The following is a 12,100-nucleotide window of genomic DNA, read 5'->3' on the forward strand; positions in this document are numbered from 1 at the left end:
ATCTCAAATTTGGCTCCTTCCCAGCTCCTGGGTCATCCCTCTCATCCAAGCCACCATCATCTCTCTTCTGGACCAGGAGTCAGCAAATTTTTCTGTTAAGTCCAGATAGTAAATATTTTAGCTCTTACAGGCCATGCAGTCTGGGTTGCAAATATTTAACTTTGTTATAGACAATAAATAGCATGAAAGGAGCCACTGACAATGTGTAAACAAATGGGCATGACTGTTCCAATAAAACTTTAAGAACACTGAAATTTGAATTTCCTATATTTTTCACTTGTCGCAAAATATTATTCTACTTTTGAGTTTTTTCAACCATTCAAAAATGTAAAAACAAAGGGAGGGGTAAGGAGTAGGGTATGTATGAATTTTTTTCTGTTGTCTTTTTATTTCTTTTTCTGAATTGATGCAAATGTTCTAAGAAATTATCATAATGATGAATATGCAACTATGTGATGATATTGTGAATTACTGATTATATATGTAGAACAGAATGATCATAAGTTAAGAATGTTTGCATTTGTTTGTTGTTATATGTATATTTTTTTAATTTAAAAATTAATTTTAAAAAATGTAAAAACCGTTCTTAGGTTTTTACCTAAGTTAGGCTGTACAGAAATGGGCAGCAGGTTGGAATTGGTCCAGGGGTCATAGTTTGCCAACCCCTGATGTAGACTAACCAGTTTCTTTGCTTTAACTCTCATTTCTGCATTTTGCTCTCCAAGTATGATCAATCTTCTTAAAAAGGAAAAGGGAATCACTTTATTGTCCTGCTTATCTCTGTTCTTCCATACTACTTAGAATAAAACCTAAACTCTTCACCATGGCCTATTGAGTTTGACATCATCTGGCTCTTCCCTCTCCTTCCTTCACTCTATCTTTTGTGGTTTCTTCCCTTTCCTCACTATTTTCTGGCCACTCCTGTCTTCTTTCAGTTCCCGCACATGCTAATCTCTTTCCTATCTCTGGGCCTTGAACTTTCTTATTCTTTTGCTAGAACAGTGACTCATTATGTTCTCAGTTACTTTTCACCCTTCATCTCCCATGTCACCTCTCGAAGGAGCCCTCTCTGACCACCAATCCACAGTTGCATCCCTTTCCCCAACTTGGTGATTCTGTTTCTTCATGGTATGTGTCAACCTGTGACTTTCTTACTTATTTGTTCACTTGTTAATTGTCTGCCCTTCTTCTAGATGGTAAGTTCACCTCTGTCTTTTATCTCCAGGGCCTTGCACAAAGCCTGGCACAAAACAGACACAAAACAAACATTTGTTGGGTTAAAGAACAAATTAACTCTAGCTCACAAACCCATGCATTTTTCACCATCTTATCCTTCTTCTCCTTACCGGCTAAGTCCCATTTTACAACTTTTGATTTACTGTCTCCCTCCTCTAGTTTTACACATGCCTTTCAAATGACTGAACTCACAAGTCAACCCACATCTCTTAACAAAGGGCTGGCTAGGGCTAACCGAGATGTTCTCTGATGAGTCATTCTGACCCCCAGCTCTTTTTCTGTTGTACTGGGACAGGGATAGTTTCCCCTTTCTTGTTGTCCCTTTACTTTTCTCTTAAAACACTCTTCTGTGCCTTTTGTTTATTTCTTTCACTTTCTTGGCTTTGAATTCAAGATGCACCTACTTCTTTCAACTTGTGACTCTCTGTCCCCTGTTGTAATTATATCCTGTAATTATTAGCCACATTTTGGATTTTGAAAAATAAAAAACAAAACTAACTGCTGATTATGCTTTCCCATCTAGGATAGTTCATTTAACAAGCAGCAACACATGTACTGAATACTTCACATTTGCCTAGCACTGTGGATATTTCCATGTACTGGAGAGATGATACACATACCTGGAATGGGTTAAGTGACAAAAAAAAGGGTGAAATACGAATAAGAATCAAAATGAGTTGTAGAAACGATATCTCCATAGGACAGTGAAGGGTGGATTTGGGTGCTGATTGGAGTTTGTTCCAAGGAGGAAGGAACTAATATTTACCCAGTTGCCTATTCTGTTCTCAGCATTTGCTGCACATTTCCCCATATGACACTTTCCAAAGACAAAGAGGTCAGTGCTAGCTGCAAAAGACAGATGAAGAAACTGAGGCACAGGGAGGCAAAGTGACTCACCCAACTTTGCAGGATGGGATTAGAGCCCATGCCTGCCTTATTCTCAGGGTCCTGTGTTCTGCATGGCCCCCTCTAGTTTCCTGTGGAGGAGATAAGACTTAAGCAGGATTATCAGGTAGGATTGGGGTTCAGGTCTAAACATTTAAAAGAGATAAGACTGGGGTGAACAAGCAGGAAGGGTAGTTATTTTAGGCAAAGGCATTAGCACAAACAACGGGTTAGAAATGGGCATGCGCCTGGTGCAGTGGGATAAAGAGCCTGGTCTGGATGTTCCTGAAATTCACCGCTGACCTTGGCTTGTTGTTGTTTAGACTTTATTTTCTTTCTTTAACTTTTTTTTTGTATGCTGTATGTCAGGGTCATATTTCATTATATTTCCATGTGAGTATCCCATTATTGCAACATCATTTGTTGAATTTTTGTTTTGTTTGTTTTGCTTGTTGTTTGTTTGGGAAGTACATGAACTTGGAATTAAACCCAGGTCTCCCGCATGGCAGGCGAGAATTCTACTACTGAACTACCCTTGCACCTCTCTTTCTTTAACTTTTAATGTTCCATTAATTTAGTGACAGTACTTATTTAGAAACTTGCTATGGAACATTTTGGCAGTGCTGCTCCTACATACCCTTACTTTTCACAGTACATTTTTGTATAGACCTTTAAACGTACTTACGTCTCTGATGATTAGTGTCTTCTTAACTCCTTTTAGACTGTGATTTTAAAGGTCTTCCCAGTGGTTAGTCCAAGGCCCTGATTTGGAAAGATGTTGCTGGGGGCTCTGGTGCTGGCCTCAGCCCATTCCCTTAGGATGGCGAGGGAGGTACAGGACTGCATCTCTCTCACTGGAGATTTCATATTGCTCGAGCAAGCTCTGGTCTGATGGCAGCTGCAGTATCCTGCCAGCTTTATAAATAGACTAGTTCCTAATTTATCTCAGGCCTCTTTTCTTGAGGCCCAGATTCATTTGGCTATAAGACGCAGCACAGTGTTGTGTTGATCAGAAGGACTTAGAGAAAACAGGTTCCATGTCACCGAACTGGAAAATATGAGAACGATATTACAAGCTGCCTAATAATGAGGAGTAGATAACTGAGAAGCCCTCATCTGGTTGATCCAATTCAAATCAGACCTACGTAAGTATCTAAAAGGCCCAAATTACCCAAAGATACATGTAGGTCCACCTTATTTACCTTCTGCATTATAGCCACAGTGCATGGCTTTTACCACTAGATGGCAGATGTGTTTTAAAGCAAATTTTAATCAAGCAATAGTGCTTATTCAAAAGAAGTAAAAATTAACTGTTCTCATCACATTAGCAAAAAAACAAAACAACAAACAAACAAAAAACATGCCAAAAAACTTAAAACTCTTAGGTTAACGAATATGTGGGAAAGTGGGGCATTTTGGACACAGCTGGTGGGAATGTAGCTTGATACCACCGTTTTGGAGAGGAATTTGGTAGTCACGTTTAGGAGGTAAACCAGCAAAGGCACTCCAGATTTGAAAATCTGATACTATAACGATGAAGACAGCTACCATTTATTTTATGTCACCATGTGCCAGGCACTGTTCTAAGTACTTTGCAAATATTAACTCACTTAATCCTTACAACTTTAAGAAGTAGGTACTATGATTTCCCACTTTACAAATGAGGAAATCAGGAATAGAAAGGTCAGGTAACTTGCCCAACGTCACAGAGCCGTAGGAGGCAGAGTTGGCATGCAAGTCCTGCACTCCACTACATGGCACATGCCTCACGTGTACTGGAAAACACAAGTAGGGCTATTCACCATAGCAAAACATGGTTAACCTATCAGCCCACTGGCACGACAATGAAAAATGAGACAATGCTGCAGAGCAGTTCAAAGCAATGCACTAGATCTGGAAGAGGTCAACATGATCAAAAACAAATGCTGAGACGGACAAACAATACAGTCAGGATGGCTGTTCTAGTTTGCAAGCCGCCAGAATGCGATATACTAGAGACAGAAAGGCTTTTTAAAAGGGGAATTTATTTAGTTGCAAGTTTAGATGTTCTAAGGCTGTGAAAATGTCCAAATTAAGGCAAGGCTATAGCAATGTCCACTCTAAGGCATCCAGAGAAAGACACCTTGGTTCAAGAAGACCAATGACATTCAGGGTTTCTCTCTCAACTGGAAAGGCACATGTGAACATGGTGATGTCTGCTAGCTTTCTCTCCAGGCTTCTTGTTTCACAAAGCTCCCCAGGGGGCATTTTCTTTCTTCCTCTCCAAAGGTCTCTGGCTGCATGGGCTTGCAGGTTCTTTCCAAAATGGTTTCCTCTTAAAGGGCTCCAGTAAGCAACCCCAACTTGAATGGGGGTGGAGACACATCTTTATGTGTTGTTTTGTTACCACCCACAATTCGGTGGGTTACATCTCCATGGAAATAGTCAAAAAGATACCACCCAGCAATACTGAATGAGGATTAAAGGACATGGCTTTTCTGGGGTGTACAACAGATTCAAACCAGCACAATGGCTAAAGGTGACCCCAAGAAACCAAAGGGTAAGATGTCTTCATATGCCTTCTTTGTGCAGATGTGCAGAGAAGAACATAAGAAGGAAAACTCCAAGGTCCTTGTCAATTTTGCAGAATTTTCCAGGAAGTGCTCTGAGAGGTGGAAGACAATGTCTGGGAAGGAGAAATCTAAATGTGATGAGATGGCAAAGGCAGACCAAGTACATTATGATGGGGAAATGAAGGCTCAAGGGCCAGTAAAGGGAAGCAAGAAAAAATATTATATTGCTCCAAAACGGCCACTGTCTGGGATCTTCCTCTTCTGTTAGGAATTCCACCCCAAGATCAAATACACAAGCCCTGGCATCTCAACAGGAGATGTGGCCGAAAAGCTGGGTGGATGTGAACTACCTGAGTGACAATGAAAGGTTACATTACATCCTAATGTAGGGTTACTTACAACTATAAGGCAGCAAAGCTGAAGAAGCATGACAAGGATGTCTAAAGGGAAGTTCGATGGCACCAAAAGGGTCCTGCTAAAGTTGCCCAGAAAAAGGTGGAAGAGGAAGATGAAGAGGAGGAGGAAAAGGAGGATGAATAAAAAACTGTTGCCTATCCGATTGTGAATACCTTAGAGAAGGGGAGTGCTGTAGTGAATACAGCTCTTCTTTGAGGAGTGTCTATTGCCCTCATTAGGTTTAATTATAAAATTGGATCATCATCCTATTGCAGTCGCTCAAAGGGCTTTAGAAATTGGTTTACTTAAAGTGGCCATGGGTATCAGGAGCACCCTGAAACTGTATCAAAGTTGTACATATTTCCAAACATTTTTAAAATGAAAAGGCCAGCTGATATTCTCTTCATTCCGTGTACTTTGCTGTTGGTGTGTCAAGGCATTGAAAGATTTTCTGGCATTTGTCTGTTTTCTAACTTGAAGGTGGTGTTAACTCTGGTTTTGGGCTAGAAATCATGTTATCAACTGTACATATCTGTAGTTTGTAAAAATACATAGCTATAGTTTGTAAAAATGAATGAGACGGGGCAGGCAACAGTGGCAGAATACTCGCCTGCCATGCCAGAGACCCGGGTTCGATTCCCCGAGCCTGCCCACGCCAAAAAAAAAAAGAATGAAAGGAGGGAAATTCTCGGATGGTCCATGCTGGGCATTGAGGCAGTGGTGGAGATGCCTGTTGGCGGTGCTGCAGCCCAGGGCGTGCGCTGGGAAGCTGGACCTGCTGACCCTGTTGTCTTGTTTTCTTGGTATATGGTGACATAGCATTCTCCTGCCATACATAGCTGTGGAAGGGGGGGGGGGGGGCGGGGGGGTGAGCCGGCAGGAGAAGTGTTTGTATTTTTTTTTTTTGGTTAAGTGTGATAGTTTTAAAACTGTTTTTTACCCCCAACAAACTATAGACCTTTTTGTTGTCAGCAAAGTGAAGAGCCACTGCATCAAAGTTCAAAAATCATCTGAACTTAAATACAATTTGCAACGTTCTATTTTTTTTTTTTTTGTATGTTTAGAATATCTCTACTGCCTGGAAGAGATTATGTTTTTTGTTTGTTTTTTTAAAGGAGAGAAGTAAAATTCTGCCTTTTACTTCATAATTGACTAGTTTGTTTCACTTTGGGGCACCCACGTTCCAAACAATTTGTTTCTTTGAAAATAAAAGTTCCAACTATAGCCTTGTGTTTTGTTTTTTTAAAAAACGTGTGTGGGGTTGGGCATGGGGCTGATTATAATAAAATGTTTAAATTGCTCAGGTGGAAAGCTACGGTGATTAAAACAAATTACCCCTTTCTGACTCTTTAAAGCCGCTAGGCAAATTGGTTACTTAGGAACACACTGACTTATGACTAACCTTCATCCTGTATTTATCAGGGTTAACACATATAAAACCATAGGGGATGTGTTGAAAAGCTCTGGCTACACCAATGAGGCAAGAAAAAAAAAATAAAAGGCATCTGAATCAGAAAGGAAGAAGTAAAACTTTTACTATTTGCAGATGACATGATCCTATATTTAGACAATCCCAAAAAAAACTACAACAAAGCTACTTAAGCTACTGAACAAGGTCAGCAAAGTGGTGGGAATCATATCAACATGCAAAAATCAGTAAGGTTTCTATACATTAGTAATAAAACTATCCAAGGAGGTAATCAAGAAAAAAATTCCCATTTACAATAGCAACTAAAAGAATTAAATATCTAGGAATAAACTTAACTAAGGATATAAAGGACCTATAAACAGAAAACTACAAAACATTGCTAAAAGAAATCAAAGAAGGCCTAAATAAATGGAAAGACATTCCCATGGTCATGGATTAGAAGGCTAAATGTTGTTAAGAAGTCAATTCTACCCAAATTGATCTACAGATTCAAGCCAATACCAATCAAAATTTCAACTGCCTACTTTACAGAAATGGAAAAGTTAATTATCAAATTTATTTGGAAGGGAAAGGGGCCTTGAATAGCCAAAACATCTTGAAAAGAAGAATGAAGTGGGAGGACTCATGCTTCCTGACTAAGGCATATTATAAAGCCACAGTGGTCAAACAGCATGGTATTGGAAGAAAGATAGACATATTGATCAATGGAATTGAATTGAGAGTTCAGAAATAGACCCTCAGATCTATGGTCAAATAATTTTTGACAAGGCTCCCAAATCCACTCAACTGACATGGAACAGTCTCTTCAAAAATTGGTGTTGGGAGAACTGGATCTCCATATCCAAAATAATGAAAGAGGACACCTACCTCACACCCTATACTCAAAATGAATCAAAGACCTAGAGATAAAAACCAAGACCATAAAACTCCTAGAAAAAAATATAGGAAAACATCTTCAAGACCTAGTGATAGGAGGTAGTTTCCTATACCTTACACCCAAAGCACAAGCAACAAAAGAAAAAATAGATGAGACCTCCTCAAAATTTTATATATCTGTGCTTCAAAGGACCTGTCAAAAGGATGAAAAGGCAGTTGACTCAATGGGAGAAAATAGTTGGAAAACATATCTGATAAGGGTTTGATATCCAGAATATATAAAGAAATCCTACAACTCAACAATAAAAGATGAATAGCCCAATTAAAAAAATGGACAAAAGACCATATCTATTTTTCCAACGAGGAAATACGGATGGCTAAAAAGCCCATGAAAAGATGCTTAGCCTCACTATTAGGGAAATGCAAATCAAAACCACAATAAGATGACATCTCATACCTCCTAGACTGGCCTCTATTAAACAAATAGGAAACGACAAGAGTTGGAGAGGAGGTGGTGAAATAGGAACACTTCACTGCTGGTGGGAATGTAAAATGGTACAGCCACTGTGGAGGAGGGTTTGGCGGTTCTTCAGGAAGCTAAGGATAGAGTTGCCTCACAACCCAGGAATCCCACCACTTGGGAACTACCCGGAAGATCTGAAAGCAGGGATGTGAACAGACATTTGCACACTGATGTTCGAAGTGACATTCACAATTGCCAAAAGATGGAAACCACCACCCAAGTGTCCATCAACTGATGAATGGATAAACAAAATGTGGTGTATACATACAATGGAATATTACTCAGCAGTAAGGAACGAAGTCCTGAAGCACATGACAGCATGGATGAAACTTGAAGACATTAGGTTAAGTGAAATGTCAGTCACAAAAGTACAAATCAATATTTGTATAATATCACTGATATGAACTAATTATAATATGTAAACTCATAGACAATAAAATATAAAATAAAGGTTACCAGAATATAGAATGAGGCTAAAGAATGAGAAATCAGTTGCTTAATATTTACAGAACATTTAAGTATTTAACTAGGTTGCACTTAAACATTGGGAAATGGATAGAGGTGGTGGTAGTGGTAGAGAATAATTAATAGTACAGAATAGTACAGAATGGTGTGTGAATGTGGTGGAAAGGGGAAATTTAGAGTCACATATGTCACCTGAAGAAAAGTTGGAGGTTAAAACATGGGAATGTATAACAGTGATTCTTGTGGTGGAACGACTGTGATTAACTGTACAGATATAAAAACAAGTATTAAAAAGTTCTTTCCTTTCCACTTTTTTTTTTTTTAGGTTAGAATGTGAATTCCTAAAAAAAAAAAAAAGTGCTTTCACTCATACAAATATACACCACTATTACAAGGAATTAAGGAGGGGTATATGGGTGAAAATATACCTATTGCAAACTATGGACTAGCATTAATATTTTCATATTCTTTCATCAACAGTAACAAATGCACCACACCTATACTATGGGTCAACATTAGGGTGGGATAAAGGGTATGGGAAGATTTGGGTTTTCTTTTGTATTTTTATTTCTTTTCTCAAGTAATGAAAATATTCTAAAATTGATCATGGTGATGTATGCACAACTATGTGATGATACTGTGAGCCAGTGATTGTATACTTTGGATGGTTCATAATGGTATGTGAATATATCTCAAAATCGCAAAAATAAAGTAAAAACCACATCATAATCATAAATTAAAAAAAAAAGAAAAGTCAGTTCTGCCCTTTACTTCATAACTGACTAGTTTATTTCACTTTGGGGAACCCAAGCTCCAAACAATTTAAGTGTTCTTTAAAAAATAAAGTTCCAACTGTTGTCTTCTTTTATATATTTTTTTTTCATGTGTGGGGTGGGCGTAGGGCAGATTATAATAAAACATTTAATTGCTCAGGTGGAATGCCACAGTGATTAAAACAAATTACCGTTTCTGACTCTTTTTAAAAGCGCTAGGCAAATTGGTTACCTAGAAACACACTAACTTATGACTAACCTTCACCTTGTTATTTACCAGGGTCTGCACATATAAAACCATAGGGGATGTGCTGACAAGTTTTCCTTGAACTATATTGGCTTTACTGAGGTTAATGTTCTCAGATTATTAGGGTCTAATGACTCTGAGGAAGAGGGCAGCTGTGAGGGAAAAAAGCCCTGAGTGCTGGGAAAAAGCCATGAGGGCTTTGGGAAAAATTGAAACTTGTTTATCAGTGCCACCCTGGAGCTCTACTAAGAATAGGAAGAACAGGTAGAATTGCAGAGGAAGAATTGCTGATAGCTTTGATTCTAATGCGTTGTCTTAGCACTGAAGACTATAGGCTAATTTCTGTATTTCTGGGAGGAGGCCTTTTGAGATCAATTTATACCACAACCCATTTTTTTTTCTTTATCAGGTAGAGAATCTTTCCTTACCACAAATCCTTAATTTCATTCCCCTGGAGTTTGCCACATATCACTTAAGGGAAGAGGCAGTATTCAGAAATTAGTAACAAAATTGTGACTAAATTTAGAAACTCAAATTTGGCTTTCACCTCCAGTGTTTCAGCAGTGAGAACTTTTTTCATTGACATCTTTTTTGCAGGATGGGGCACTGAGGAGCACCAGGACATAATCAGTGTGCAGGTGCCACCCAGGGAACGCTGTGTAGGGAGTTACCTTTGTTGTCCTCATAAAAACCACAAATCTTCCTGGGTAGATTCCAAGGCTTTTGCTTATGCTTCTCATGTTGAGATTAGCTTGGGAGGCTCTTGGTAAAAAGTGACAAATCCTAGATGAATTTATATTAAGCCAACAGATTAACTGCATTAAAATGAAGTTTTACTGGGTCTAGTCTCCTGAATTCTAGTTGCAAACATCAGCTGGTACATTTGTCTAACTTGGTCCTTGATTCTGGAAATTACAAGAATATATGCTGCTTGAAAAAAACACATGGGTACAGAGCATATTGGTCCATTCAGTAGTGTCCCTCCATCCTCTGCTTTTATTGAATCTTACTTTTGTTGCTAGCAGACCATGATGGAGAGCTTAGTTGTGGAGGCCTCCTTCTTTTTTTGCATTTACAAAGTACATAAACCAAGGTTACTGGGCCAGTGGTAAAATTCTGAATTTAGAAACAGAATCCAAACAATTTCCAAGTTTAGGAAATTATCCTATGAACACATAAGTTTAAATAAAATGAAACAAAAGCCTCATTTCTTTTCACTTATCTTGCATTTTATTTCTAATAAGTAATGGCAAAGGAAAGGGAAAAAAAGCAATGGTAGCAGCCTACTATATCAAGGCAGCAATTTAAATGCTAACAGACCCTCAGGGGAACTGCCTCCATTCCCCCCAGGACTATAGTGGGCATTTATCTATGTTTCCTGAATCCAATGACAATAATTATTACCTACCAAACACACTAAAAAACCAGTAGGTTTTATTATTCTTCCCCCATAGCTGAAAAATACCACAAACAATAGATTTTCTTCCATGTACAGGATCCACTGACTGAAACTGGCATATAGCTACTAAAACACCTATAATTATGATTTTTCAACTGGGGTCTTACCATTTCTAGAGGTTATTTGGTGGAATGCCAAGGGGCAATGCCAACAACAAAGTGAATATGCTCCATCTTTCCGGACAACAATGTTTGCTCGATGCTAAGTAATTACTTCTTCATTTTACAAAAATTTCAAAAATGGAAGTTGTTCTAGTTTGCTAGCTGCTGGAATGCACTATACCAGAAACAGAATGGCTTTTAAAAAGGGGAATTTAATAAGTTCCTAGTTTAAGTTCTAAGGCTGAGAAAATGTCCCAGTTTAAGCAAGTCTATAGAAATTTCCAATCTAAGGCATCCAGGGACAGATACCTTGATTCAAGAAGGCCAATGAACTTCAGGGTTTCTCTCTCAAGTGGAAGGGCAAACAGCAAACATGGTCAGGGTTCCTCTCTCATCTGGAAAGGCACATGGCGAACACAGCATCATCTGCTAGCTTCTTCTGGCTTCCTGTTTGATGAAGCACCCCGGGAGGCATTTTTCTTCTTCATCTCCAAAGGTCGCTGCTTCTCGTGGTGCTACAGCATTCTCTGCTCTCTCCAAATCTTTCCTTCTATCTCCAAAATGTTTCTTTTATAGAACTCCAGAAATTTATCAAGACCCACCCAAATGGGTGGAGACATGTCGTCATCTAATCCAACTCAACAACCACTCTTGATCAAATCACATCTCCAGAGAGATAATCTAATTACAGTTTCAAACATACAGTATTGAATAAAGATTATTCTGCCTTTATGAACTGGGATTTAGATTAAAACATGGCTTTTCTAGGGGACATACATCCTTTCAGCCTTTTCTCCAAATGAAATATATATAGAGCTCCAGTATATAAAAAGTTATAAGGAAACCACATTGGCAATATTAAGTTACAGTTGACTAATGTGAATTCTCCCTCTATGCACACCCTAGGGTTGAGGTGTAGTCCACCCCCACCCCACCCCCATCATGGAGTACACCCGGAGAAAAGAGAAGCATGGACCTCTGCGTGCTTAACACATTGTGCCATCCTGCCTTTGAATCTCTAATTCCAAGACTGGGCATCTGCCCAGGACACAGAAGAATCTGCAGGGGAGTCAGGAGTCACCAGGGCTGGGCCAATCTTGCTTGCCCTCTTCACAGGGACAAAATAGCTAGAGGGAGCATAATTTGTATTTTATGTGC

General features: G+C 38.9%; 1 pseudogene; it reads left to right on the forward strand.

Annotated features, from left to right (window-relative positions):
- Positions 1 to 4,554: 4,554 nt before the first annotated feature.
- LOC143684169 (high mobility group protein B3-like) lies at positions 4,555 to 5,213 on the forward strand (annotated as a pseudogene).
- Positions 5,214 to 12,100: the final 6,887 nt, after the last annotated feature.

This window comes from Tamandua tetradactyla, chromosome 1 (assembly GCF_023851605.1).
Source record: "Tamandua tetradactyla isolate mTamTet1 chromosome 1, mTamTet1.pri, whole genome shotgun sequence".
NCBI lineage: Eukaryota > Metazoa > Chordata > Mammalia > Pilosa > Myrmecophagidae > Tamandua > Tamandua tetradactyla.